The sequence below is a fragment of the Chenopodium quinoa genome, unplaced genomic scaffold, assembly GCF_001683475.1.
Source record: "Chenopodium quinoa cultivar QQ74 unplaced genomic scaffold, ASM168347v1, whole genome shotgun sequence".
NCBI lineage: Eukaryota > Viridiplantae > Streptophyta > Magnoliopsida > Caryophyllales > Amaranthaceae > Chenopodium > Chenopodium quinoa.
Window position 1 is genome coordinate 4356521 of NW_018745324.1, and position 14667 is coordinate 4371187.

A 14667-nucleotide genomic window follows, 5' to 3' on the forward strand; every position below is an offset into this window, starting at 1 on the left:
CCTCACACAAGTGTGTACACCTCAAAAAGGTCTTTTGAAGGGTTGTAACGTGGTTAGGCTAAAGGTTATAGAAGAAGGGGATAAAAGATCAAGATCCTCAATAAGCCCCCAAGGTATGCAACCTTGCTTTTTAATATTTATATTTTTATGCTTGAGGCTTTCTACTCTTTTTTTTAGCTCTCTTTTTTCTTTTTTGCTTTAGCATTTTTTTTATAAGTGTGGGCAATCCCGATCATGCGGTCTATCACTCACTTGGCATTCATGTTTCTTAGGCACGGTACCAAGCACTCGATAAGAAACGCAATATGAGACGTGTTCATATCAAAGACATGTTCATATCAAAGACATTGGAACACTTGCCCTTTTTGTACACTTTTATTTATTTTTTGCTTATTTTGATCTTTTGAAATCACTCAAGCTTTTGAAATTGCATAAGTTACACACCATCCCATCCCAAGGTTAGGTAGATATGGGTTGAAGAAGAAAGGTCTATCGTTTCATGAGGCTCAAAGTGGTTTATCAAAAAAAGGATTGTATATTTGAAGGGTGAAAGGTAATATGATGTGGCTACAAGGGGTACCTCAAATCATTGGTATAACTTGTGCTTAGTTTGGCATGGATTTTTTTTATATTAAAATGCAATGCAATGCGATGATCATATGTATTGAAATAAAATGCTCATTTTATTAAAGGAAAAGAAATAATGATCCTACAAAATAAATCTAAGGAGAATAAAAAGGTGCCTATGCTAGACTTATTGGGGAAAGGGTAAATAAAAGAAACAGGAAAAAAGGAGGTCACAAAATCTTGTCGTTGAAGCTTGCCTCTTGTCTTGTGTTGTTTGCTTTATCATCATTCGCTCTTCTTGTTAACTGGAGGCATGAGAAGCTTGTTATTATCGATCAAATGTTGGATAGCCTCCTTTATCTTCCAACAGCTCTCAGTAGCATGACCCCTACCTTGATGGTACATGTAGTGTTCATCTGGATTCCAACTAGGCAATCTCTTTTCAGGTGCGGGATCTTGAATAGGTCCAATGGGAGTAATGAGTCCTTTGGCATGGAGTCGATCGAAGGCAGTATCGTAGCTCATCCCAATGGGGGTGAAGTCTTTACTTAGTTGCTTCTTAGATTCTTGGTTATCCATGGCTAAAAATTCACTGAGATCAAAGGTACTAACATTGTTACTAGAGTGAGCGTTTTCGGAAGAAGAAGGATGGTCGTTCTTCTTTTCTTTCCAGCCACCGTGGTTACCATTGTTAGTAGCTTTTTGCTTTGCGAGGTCATCTTCAATATCGATTCCGATGTCATAAACGGCCTTGAAAGTATTCAAGTTGTTTTGATATTTTAAGTGCTTTGAATACTTTTCTTGTAAGTTCTTGATAAAAATCCTCACAGACTCTTTTTCGGTGGGCACCTCAATCATCTTAGCGGAAGTTTCCCTCCACTTATTGAAGAAAGAAGTAAAGCCTTCATTCTCTTTTTGTCTTAGCACCTCGAGCTGTCTACAATCGATTTCGACTTGAATATTACACTTATATCTATTAATGAAAGCGTTTACAATAGCATTCCAAGTAGAGGTTTTCTCTTTGTCAAGGGAGAAGAACCATTGTTGGAAAACGGTTTCAAGAGATAAAGTAAACAAGGAATGAAAGACTTTCTTATCAATCCCCTTAATGTTCATAATAGTTTCAAAGGCCCTTAAGTGAAGGTAAGGATTATCTGTTGCCTTGAATTTTGGGATGTCGTTGGCATTGAACTTATGCGGAAGAAGTTCCTTGTCCACCAAGACCCCTTGTGAACTAATGCCTTGAAACTTTTAATCACTAGATAGCTTACTCAAGCTTTCTTGCATAAGGTCCATTTATTGTTGCTTCACAGGGTCATTGATTTTGAGAGCTAAAGCCTTCAACGCCTCAGTCACGTCAGTTAATTGACTCCTAAGTTCAATAACTTCCTCTTGAGTTGCCATTCTTTTTTTAGCTTTCCTCTTTTGACAAATCGGTTTATCAAAAAGTTAAACTTGAATAAAGAGGTTGTCCTTGATTAATTGCCCTTCTCTCCTTGACCAAGTACCGTGGAAAGGGAAATTAGGGATATTGACTGTTAATTATTTGACTCAAACTCTATTCAATATGCAATGGATTGAAAAAGGTAGAAACAATGAAAGTTGTTGTTGAGTAATTAGGTTTTGATGAATGTAAACTAATGATGATTATCTATCTAATGTTTTTGTTAATTCGTGCATAGAAAGAACAAGTTATACTTGGAACAGGAAACAAGGAACCTGAGCAATGACAAGTATGTATATAAGGAACTTAAGCAATATATGATAAGAAATAGAAGAACAAGAACAATGATGAATGTTATGGTTGATAAGCATGGTGATGGCTAAGGAACTATGAAGGTAACTATGTAAATAGGTGTCTGCATATGTTAGCTTCATAAGGTAAGTACACTATGCATACATGAGTTGTATATGTGTAGGAGTATTTACATAAGCTTTAAGTTTAATTAGTTCTCTCACTTGAAGTTTGTTTATGACAAACAAACTTCAATCTAATGTTTCTCTTAAGTGTTTATGGGAAGACAGGAACTGACTTAGGTGAAGTCAATGGGTTGGAACGTAGAAGACTTCAAGAGGAACAAGAGAGAATGAATGAACCTAAAGCAGGTTCTCTCATGAGAACCAAACCACGAAGGAACCTGAAGGTATTCTCTAACAAGATCCAGAAGGTTCTTTCGGCAGGCTTTCCCACGAAAGCCGGAGCATGTTCCCTAATAGGTACATGAAGAGTTCCATGTTCCCTAACAGGTACATGAAGAGTTCCCTAACAGGTGCTTAGTTCTCTAAAAAGAACTATCTAAGTTCCCTAACAGGAACTTGCCCCGAGATATAGAATACATCAATACTACAAGATTCCAGAACAAGTGTTTCAAAGAAACAACATGAAGACAGAGAAATCGAAGTATGTCGCTCTAGGATTCATGTAAGTATGTTGGACATAAAAGTCAGTCTGGAACAAGTCTAAAGAACCAAGGTGAACTCATGATAGTCAATGAAATTAGAGTTACTGACTTGTCAGGAACTCAAGGAACTCAGAGACTGTCAGAGTTCCAGAACCTAATCGGAACTTAGGTCTGCACGTCGTTAAAGGTCGCAGGTCGAATCTAATGATATAAATATTTACCTAATACGTGCATATCTTTTAGGGATTTGGTTTTACAGAATAAAAATATTTATTTTCTAATAAATCCCTTTTGGAAAAAGATAAGTTATTTTTGGAAAGTATTTTCAGTAAAATAAGTTTTAAATAAAATCTAATTTTATGGCAAGTACATCTTTTGTTGAAAGATATGGTAAATATATCTTTTGTAAAAAGATAAGGTAAGTATATGTTTTATAAAAAGATATGGCAAGTATATCTTTTGTAAAAGGATATGGTAAGTATATCTTTTGTTAAAAGATATATTAGTATATTTGGAAAATATAAGATTTAGATAAAATCTGATTTTATGGTAAATATATCTTATTATTATTGATTGAATATATTCTTAACAAAAGATATATTTATGGAAAACTTATTTTTGGAAAATATCTTTTATTTCTATCTTTTAATAAAACTTATCTTTTACGAAAAGAATAATTTGGGTGTACTATAAATATGCTCATATGTATTCATTCAAAGTTGAGGCTGATGAAGCTTAGTGGTCGTGCTTAATGGTTTCATCCTTCACCACGAAGCTAAGTCAAACCTCCAGGTCGAAGTTCCAGTCAGGTTCCAGTTACAGTTCGTCCAGTAAGTTCCAGATAGATCTTGAAGTGTCCAGCATATTAGTTTTATCTCTTTATTCATTGGTATGTATTTAGAGTTATTCTTTGAGATCTTGTAATTGGGAAAAAGGGTTTTGAGTGTTTTATGTATTGGGGTGTGAGAGTTCGTGAGGATTCTCGTTTTTATAATATTGTATTATAAGAGTGCAATGTGTAAGCTTCTAGGGTGAAGCCGAATGAGCTTCTAATGAGAGGCCGAGTGTAGGCACTTTGGGAGTGCTGAGTGAATCTAAGTTTGGGACTTAGATTGGGTAAGATAGGGTCTTATCGTGTAGCAAGTTTAGTCAGGAACTTGTGAGTAAAGGTCTGTCACTTAATAGGTTTGTAACTTGGTGTTTGCCCTATTATAGTGGATTGGTTTGGCTTGAAATCCCTTGGAGGGTCGAGGTTTTACTTCCAGTTGGGCCCTGGATGGTTTCCTCGTAAAATCCGCTTTGCATTGTCTAAGTTCCTAACAGCAATCAGTTTTATATTCCGCGAAAAGTAGGCACTAGGAACATACTACAATTCACCCCCCCTCTTGTAGTATATCATCCGAAATAACAATTGGTATTAGAGCCAATGCTCTAGATAAAACCGGGTAACCCCGAGGAGCAAGTTCCAGGCTAGGATGTATATCTACGAGAAATGCAACAATTGGAACTCAGCCCGAGAATGTTCCCAACTCCACATTAAGACCAAAATCTTCTTGTCAAGCAGAAGTAATTCAAAGGTCAACATCTTTGAGGTAAGTGTTTCGTCTTTGAATTCTTTGTTATATGCATGTTATTATGTGTGCGAGTTCCTTGCGGTATTTTTAGTTAAATTGTTGATTTTATTATTAATGTTTTTAAATCAATTTTGTGTAACCTCAGATCTGATTTGAGTGTATCTAAAAATCTTTTTTTCAGATTTATAAATTGATTTATTAATAAAGAATCTGTTTACTGGAAATAGTTTAAGGTACTTGTTGTTTAGAATTATGCATATTTGGTCTTTTGGAACCTGGACTACCCTTGAATGGAAACTTAATTCTTTAGGCAAGGTAATAAACGAATATTTTGAATATTTGCCAAAGAATGACCTTATCATGTGTTTTTATTATTCTGAATATTTATTATGTAAACACGTGATGTTTATTGTTAGTAAAGATAGTTGGCTTAATCGTAGTTGTTTTAATTATGGGTTATTGACGACTATTACTAACAAGAAGGTACCCAATATATATTGGGTAACCAAAGCCAAAAGGTGAATGATTTTGCAGGCTATGTGAGTGGAGACAACCTATTAATAATGATGATACTTTGGTTGTTTGTATATAAGGAATTATGTGCAAGTTCCTCTCACTAGAGAGCCTTTATAAGAAGGTTTGTAGGTGAAGCGACAATATGGAAAAGTGTGTAAGTCGCCTATACTTATCTATGTAAATATTGGTCATTTTCTTTTGGTATATATCTTAATCCTTCACAGATTCCTGTTGAAATTCAAGTACATATTTCCAAGGTGGTATTTGTGAATGGATGTAAAAGAGAAGTTGTTTTAAAGCTTATAGCATATATCATGACAAACTAACTTCTCTTCTAGTTTGGTGTTGGTTGTTAATGATTGTTTTGTAGGTTTGTCCATTGAGATAAATCGGTGCATAAAATTTTATTTCGTTAGGAACTTGGTGCTTAACTAGTTGAAACTTAATGAACTTGAATTGATAAAATAGATTTAGGATACAGGAATAACAAAGCTTCTATATCAAGGTGCTATAAGAGTTAGTGTACAAGTTCCTGTTCAGCTTCTTATGCAAGTTCCAGTCAAGTTCCTATTGTTCAAAGTTCTTTGGAACCAAGCATAAATTCCTGTAGCAGACTCTTATGAAGGATGATGAGTTAAGATGACTATCTTTGACTACGTGTTGGAGATCCATAATTACGTTTATGGAACGACATCCAAAAGGGAGTATTCTTACTGGAACTTTATGTTTCAATACTTTTATGCTTTAGATTTTATCTATCTCTCTTGACTAACCTACTATCCTTTTGAAAGCACAAAAGAATTCTCTTGGGTTTTGATTTTTCAGGTATATCTTCAGAATGAATATTTGAGGAACTTTGACAAGGTTTTGAAGAATTTGAGATTAAACCAACACGTTCCTCTACCCAAGATACAATGGTCAAAAGGACTAGAAGGGCATGTTCCAACCTGATATCAATAGGAACATGAACAGTTGAAGGTGCATAGTAGGAAGGAACTCGTAGTATCTCGACAGCGAGGTTCCAAAGGGATGATGATTGTTAAATCAAGATATTTTCTGCTATAAACCTACAATGGAATAACTTTGACTTATAAGACTAACACATAAGGTAAAATTGTTGCATAACCAGTGGTTAGTAAGTCAAGTTCCTATACCATTGTGAACATTTTTCTTGTCGAGTTTTTGATGCACATTTTGGTGTTTTAAATGCTTGGAACTCTAGATGTTTTACAAAATAATTCTATGCTTCAAACTGTAAACATGTTAATCTTTTTATGCTTGATAAACCTAGTAGGAACTTGATAATAGGTATATGTATACGTAAGTTCCAAACAGGTAAAAACTGAGAAGCATGAGGATTAAAACATGTTATATTCTCTTTTAACCTCGGGTAGATGGTAAGCAACACTAATCCGTTGGATCTCAGTGATATGGATTTGTTTATCATGTGATATTAAGAGACTAATTGAAAGATATGTCTTGTTTATAAGTAATGAACGCAAATGGACACTTGGTTACTTTTCTTAATAGAAGAGATGATGAACTGTTTGTTGAAAGTCTTTTCTATCACATGGTTTGTTGCTAAATGTTCATTATTTATGAAGTTATGGATCTAACAATGGAACCTAGTTCCAGTCATGTTTGATGTTTGTAGTAGGAACACAAGATTGACAACAAGTTTCCAACTTTGAATCATGAAAGACATGAAGAGAACAAAGTTATATGCTAATGGTCTTTGCGGGTTCTTTGGAATAGTTTTCAATGTCTCTTACTACATCATCAACACTGAAGCAATAGATCTTTGATTAACAAGACACCCTATGTTCCACTTAGGGATGTTTGATGCCAAGGCGATTACCCATAAACGCCTAGATCAGTAAAACAAAAAGAGTTTACACTATCATGTTTGATGTGCAAAAAGTGAACATATTTTGAGACTAACAGGTTTGTTCTCATCAAGCAGGTTATAAAAGATGAACTCACAAATTCTTGTAAAACTAACTGAGTTCCTAATAAAGAAATATGTCACTAAGGATAATAGCAAGGGCTAGCTACACATGTTGAGGAACTTTTAGATGTTAAGTTCCAACTCATGCAGTAAAGTTTAATGAACTCAATACAAGAAAGCAAGTTCCAACGAAGTTCCAAAACTGAGATAATATTTGTTCCGACCAGCAAAATCTCAACAAACTATGGAGCTACAGTGTCTTATATGCATATGTAACTAAGACCGAGCCTCAAGATATTGAAGCATTTGAGGATGGAGCTTGAAGGTTAGGTGTGTAACAATAACTCAATGAGCTTAAAAGGAAGAAGGTGTTTGTTACATCCTGAACCTATTCTAGAACACCTAAAAAGGGTCGGAGATTAAAAAGGGTGTTCTGGAAAAAGCTTGTTGAGTAAGGCACGTGATTGGAACAAGGCCATGTTGGTTCTTATAGGAAACAACCAATACAAAGGTATGTATTGTTTTTCAGGAACTTGTTGCTCGTATAGCTAGACTTGAAGGTAATTGAATATTATTTTATCTTGCTGTTTATATGGGATTAGAGTTGTACCACATGGATGTCATGGATGTCTTTTGTATAACTTTTTGTCATAGATGTTTATGTGGAACATACTCTAGGATAGATTGCTATCCAAGTTCCTTCTTGAAAATTGAGCTTTAAAATTGTCAATTTTTGTTTTCAAGATGGACTAAGGTACTAGTTGTACTTATTTACATTGATTATATTTTTAGTACAACTAACGAGCCATTGTGCATTGGTTTTTGATGATTCTATGATGAGAAAATATATTTGTAAGCATTAGCCATTGACAATGGAACTTGAGTTAGAAGTGGAAGTTCATATTAGATTTGAGATCATCAAGGAACAAAACAACCACTTCAAGAACTCCAAGGTAAGCCATCATGTCAACCAATGTTTTAAAAGTTATATTTTTACTGGTTATAAACTACATAAGATATAAGTTCCTTTTCACATGTCGGCATTAGATGAATTGAATTGAAATATTTTTTTGGTATGAATGCAATATGTGAATTTGTGAATGGATTCTCTTATGGTTTTGTCTTGACTTGTCATATTCTTGTATATTGCTTAATGGAACAAGACTTGATGAAACATAACATGAGTATAAAGTATTTTTCCCTTAAGTTATGTCAAGTTGGGGTTCCTATGCATGTTAAACTTGAAGTAAAGAATGTGCGCTTATTGTTTATGTGTCACACTTAGTTCTTGTGTTGTAAAAGACATACTCACTTGCCTAAAAGTATTAGAGGTCTCATAATAGAACTATGGGTGCTGTCAAACACGAAGTTCCTAAGTTGCCAAAGGAACAATGGAAGAAACTTTGATGGAACAAGACAGGTAAGTTCCCAGACCGTTTGTATCTCACCCGTTTAAATTTCAGAGGGAACTAACCTATATATTAGCCAACTTTCAAGTATCCACACCATATTTCTTCGAATGCAACATTATTCTACAACTTTTAGTTGAGTGTCCGTGTTGCGCTATACTTATTTCATATTTTCATATATTCGAAGATTCTATCGACCCTATTTCCTTATCTTTTCATATAGCCATACTTCTTATTCTTAATTCCCATGTGCTCTAAGTTTGTTCATAATATTTTTATGGATCAATGAAACGTGAAGAATGGTGATTACATGTTGAGGGGGAAGTTGAAGAAAAAGAAAAGAAGTAAGCACTTGAAAAGGAAGAAGAATGATAAGGAACTCAGGGGGAATAAGGTAGGAACCAAGAAATCAAAATGGTTCAAAGCTGGTTGTGGAACTCAAGTGTATGAGTAAGTATTTTCTTCATTGATTTAAAATGTGTTATTCTAGGAAAGCATGCAAAATCTGTGTAATGACACCCTATGTTAAAAAAAAAAAGAAGAAGAAGAAGAAGGGTGATCCAATATTTAATTTCCTAGATTTCTAAATATGAAGAATATTGACTATGTTGATGTCATGTACTCGTATACTTGGTAAGCTAGCTAGTGAAGGAGCAACATTATACGTTGAAGGAACTTGACTATCAAGCTGACATCTGTTTAAGTTCCAGTAAGCAGAATGTTTCTCAAAGAAGTTGGTAGTTGAAGTAAGGGAACTTGGTTATCAATTAGCAAGATGAATATGTGTTGTGTTTAGTAGGAGGTTCAAGAGTATGAAATGAAGAACAAATGTGGTGAACCTTATCATCTCAAAAGGTCTAAATGAAGAGCACAAATTCCACTTCATGTTCCCTCTACTTATTTTGTTCCATATGTTTCTTTAAATATCCTTTGAGCTTGCGCTTTCATTTGCCTATTTATGCAATCCATTTCTAACTTTTTAGCTCTGTTCTTTACTTGATTTTTAACTTCTTATTTGTCAAGTTCAATTAAGGGTTTTGAAGTTGGGCCTTTGGATTGTGAGTTGGAAATTAGTGTGGAAATAGTATCCAGTTTGAAAAGTGAGTACCTTGAGACTTTTAGGAACAACAAGTGTTTAACCATTATATATATACTTATTATATGGTGGTAGGTGTGACATATGACTTTATTTGTGTGTAGTTTACGGAAAACAAACTTGTGGAACAATACCCTTTTTGATAAAGACAAAAGGGGGAAGAATATGTATGATGCTTATGGTATGTATTAGTTAAGTCTAAAGTTCTTACAACATGATCTTTGAAAGTATATATATATATCGATAAGGATGTGTATTGCTAAGTTTCTAACTATGTGAAGTGCCTGTGTATGTTCCTGATGTTCCTGTGTATGTTCCTAACTTGTTCTAAATGTTATTTCCTTGAAAGACTAAGGGGGAATAAATGTACAACGATTTATCCTTTAATGTGTGATAAGCATCATTAGTTTGTCATCATCAAAAGGGGGAAATTGTTGAGTAATTAGGTTTTGATGATTGTAAACTAATGATGATTATCTATCTAATGTGTTTGTTAAGTCGTGCATAGAAAGAACAAGTTATACTTGGAACAGGATACAAGGAACCTGAGAAATGACAATTATGTATATAAGGAACTTAAGCAATATATGATAAGAAATAGAAGAACAATAACAATGATGAGTGTTATGGTTGATAAGCATGATGATGGCTAAGGAACTATGAAGGTAACTACGTAAATAGGTGTCTGCATATGTTAGCTTCATAAGGTAAGTACACTATGCATACATGAGTTGTATATGTGTAGGATTATTTACATAAGCTTTAAGTTTAATTAGTTCTCTCACTTGAAGTTTGTTTATGACAAACAAACTTCAATCTAATGTTTCTCTTAAGTGTTTATGGGAAGACAGGAACTGACTTAGGTGAAGTCAATGGGTTGGAACGTAGAAGACTTCAAGAGGAACAAGAGAGAATGAATGAACCTAAAGCAGGTTCTCTCATGAGAACCAAACCACGAAGGAACCTGAAGGTATTCTCTAACAAGATCCAGAAGGTTCTTTCGGCAGGCTTTCCCACGAAAGCCGGAGCATGTTCCCTAATAGGTACATGAAGAGTTCTATGTTCCCTAACAGGTACATGAAGAGTTCCCTAACAGGTGCTTAGTTCTCTAAAAAGAACTATCTAAGTTCCCTAACAGGAACTTGCCCCGAGATATAGAATACATCAATACTACAAGATTCCAGAACAAGTGTTTCAAAGAAACAACATGAAGACGGAGAAATCGAAGTATGTCGCTCTAGGATTCATGTAAGTATGTTGGACATAAAAGTCAGTCTGGAACAAGTCTAAAGAACCAAGGTGAACTCATGATAGTCAATGAAATTAGAGTTACTGACTTGTCAGGAACTCAAGGAACTCAGAGACTGTCAGAGTTCCAGAACCTAATCGGAACTTAGGTCTGCACGTCGTTAAAGGTCGCAGGTCGAATCTAATGATATAAATATTTACCTAATACGTGCATATCTTTTAGGGATTTGGTTTTACAGAATAAAAATATTTATTTTCTAATAAATCCCTTTTGGAAAAAGATAAGTTATTTTTGGAAAGTATTTTCAGTAAAATAAGTTTTAAATAAAATCTAATTTTATGGCAAGTACATCTTTTGTTGAAAGATATGGTAAATATATCTTTTGTAAAAAGATAAGTTAAGTATATGTTTTATAAAAAGATATGGCAAGTATATCTTTTGTAAAAGGATATGGTAAGTATATCTTTTGTTAAAAGATATATTAGTATATTTGGAAAATATAAGATTTAGATAAAATCTGATTTTATGGTAAATATATCTTATTATTATTGATTGAATATATTCTTAACAAAAGATATATTTATGGAAAACTTATTTTTGGAAAATATCTTTTATTTCTATCTTTTAATAAAACTTATCTTTTACGAAAAGAATAATTTGGGTGTACTATAAATATGCTCATATGTATTCATTCAAAGTTGAGGCTGATGAAGCTTAGTGGTCGTGCTTAATGGTTTCATCCTTCACCACGAAGCTAAGTCAAACCTCCAGGTCGAAGTTCCAGTCAGGTTCCAGTTACAGTTCGTCCAGTAAGTTCCAGATAGATCTTGAAGTGTCCAGCATATTAGTTTTATCTCTTTATTCATTGGTATGTATTTAGAGTTATTCTTTGAGATCTTGTAATTGGGAAAAAGGGTTTTGAGTGTTTTATGTATTGGGGTGTGAGAGTTCGTGAGGATTCTCGTTTTTATAATATTGTATTGTAAGAGTGCAATGTGTAAGCTTCTAGGGTGAAGCCGAATGAGCTTCTAATGAGAGGCCGAGTGTAGGCACTTTGGGAGTGCTGAGTGAATCTAAGTTTGGGACTTAGATTGGGTAAGATAGGGTCTTATTGTGTAGCAAGTTTAGTCAGGAACTTGTGAGTAAAGGTCTGTCACTTAATAGGTTTGTAACTTGGTGTTTGCCCTATTATAGTGGATTGGTTTGGCTTGAAATCCCTTGGAGGGTCGAGGTTTTACTTCCAGTTGGGCCCTGGATGGTTTCCTCGTAAAATCCGCTTTGCATTGTCTAAGTTCCTAACAGCAATCAGTTTTATATTCCGCGAAAAGTAGGCACTAGGAACATACTACATTTCACCCCCCTCTTGTAGTATATCATCCGAAATAACAGTTGTGATATGGAGAAAGATGATGTATATGGAGAGATATGAAAAATTAGGAGTAGAATGTACCCCCAATTCAAATGACGAAAAAAAAATCGACTCATGCATGAACCCAGGACATGGTCTCAAAGTGTGTGCTAAGACTAGTGAGTGTAGGTAACATGTTAAGACTCGTGTCATGACCATGTGGCTAGAATATGTGACTAGACTGGAACAAAGACTAAGTTAAAACCTCACGTATATGCATTAAACTGGACATACTATGGTATTTCAGTCATAACTTTTGATATGTGACTCTGATTGGGATGAAACCAACGCTAAATTAAAGATAAAACTCGGGGCTATAGATCCATAGATTGTACGACTCGTATTTATTCTTAGAACTCCGGATATGACCAAAAAAAGTTTACGTTTGTGCAGTATACGAGAATAAAACTCCGGGTTGACTTAAAGGAACTATGACTCGATTTTAGGCATTTTTTTAGCTCAAATTAATTATTAATTAATTAAGAAAAGTCCTTTATTCATTAATTAGTTTATTAAGACTTATTTACAAGCACAAGTCAAATCAAACGGTTAGCTTAGTCACATAATAAGTATGCACAAGTAAGAGATGCACAAGTAGTCAAGTAGTCACACCATGATGCAATGAGTTTGCAACCTAACAATGGCTCTAGTTCTCTAAAGTTTTGGATATGGGTTAGTCAAAGAGGGTCCATGGTTAATTGTCCGGATGCACCGCGCGGAAGCCTAACCGTGAAGGGTTGGCATGAGTGGATGGGACACCGCGAGTTAAGAAAAACTCGCTTCCATGGTTTGGTGAATTCAACATTCTCGGATGTACCCTTTGTTGCACAGAGCGTTTAATCAGGCAGATAGAGCATGAATTCCCAGAGGGTTATGTCCATATGTAGAACACATATGGGTTTCAGAAAAGTGAGAAAAACCCAATCAGGAAGTAGGATCGAGCAAACAGTGCTAAAAACTGGTCAAAAATAGAACGCATATTTCTGGCTCAGTATTGGAAGAACTTGGCGCCAGCGAACAGAGGCCGGCGCCAACAATTTGGCTTTGGCGCCTGACGACAAAAATTGTCGCCTGGCGCTAGAGTCAAATTAGTGGCGCTAAACTCTGTTTTATGACGCTAGTTCCTACATGCCTCAGTAGCTTTTTGTGTTCGATAAAATTTTCCAGTTTCGCGCAGCATTATTTCAATCCTAGTTGTGAAAGATATTCCTTTAATTTCCTACGTGTAAAAATCCTATGTTTTTAACTCATTACAGATGGTTTTTCCAATGAGATCTTTTTTATGCATATGAAAATAATATTAATCAAAATTGCGCACATGAAATACTTAGAACTTTTCGAGTCTCATCCACTCATTCTATATCTTTGCCGAAATAAATTTTAGGAATTAAAATAGAAATCCTCCCCAGTGGAGTAGCAAAAAAACTGTAGGGAATATTTCAAGCATTATCCCTAGCTTGAACCCCACTGTGATCATACACTAAAGTACGGTGGCATCCAAAGGGAAAGAAGATAGAGCAAAAGAGTCGCCAACAAATTTTAGGAACTTGTAAACCGTTCACAAGGTGAAGGTTACACCTCTTAACGATCCAGGAGATCGTCAACTCCAATAGGTCTGGAACTATGACTGGTAGTTCGGGGATGAAGGTACGAATCCAACCTAAAAGAGATTGAACCTGCCCTAATAATAGGCCTCTACTACTTTATTCTGATCGTATTCATGTGCGCTTTCTGACTAACATGCAATCAAAAGGATTAACCCTAAACCTGTTTATCTATGTTGGTTGAATATTAATGCACCAATAAATCTATTATTGGAGATCACTTGAATTATAATTAAATTAACCTCAATAAGATTATGAATAATCTTATTAAGCGTGATTACAAGTACCAATTTCCTTTAAACATGCATAAAAGGCGTGATCAAGAAATAATAATAAATATCAAGCAACATAATAATAATCATGATAATAATCATAAAAATCATAATTATTATAAAAATTATAAAATTAATCATGATTAAAAAAATAAAATTAATCATAATTAACATAATCATGTTAAAGCATAATAATAATAGCAAGATCCTAGGCATGATATTAACAAGATTAATAACAAACCATAGCATGTCACTAAACAATCAAAGATCATATATTTAGCCCTAACACGATACTTACATGAATATTAGGAAAGAATATAGGAAGCATCACAGAAATCATAATAAGCATATTTGATATTATAACTTTTACCCTAAACATGATACTAGGAATCAATATAATAACCTAAACATGATTTCTATATCAAAATATCAATTAAACAATTAAAGCACTTACTTGGATGCCTCGTACCTCTTTCTAATAACAAAATACACACGTTAGTAAATTCAAGGAAAATAATAAAAACAAAACAATTAAATTAAATAATTGAAAGAGAGATTTGGGACCAAACCCTCAGAAATTAAAACCTTTCACGTCTAGGGAGAAGGAAAATTCGAATAATGC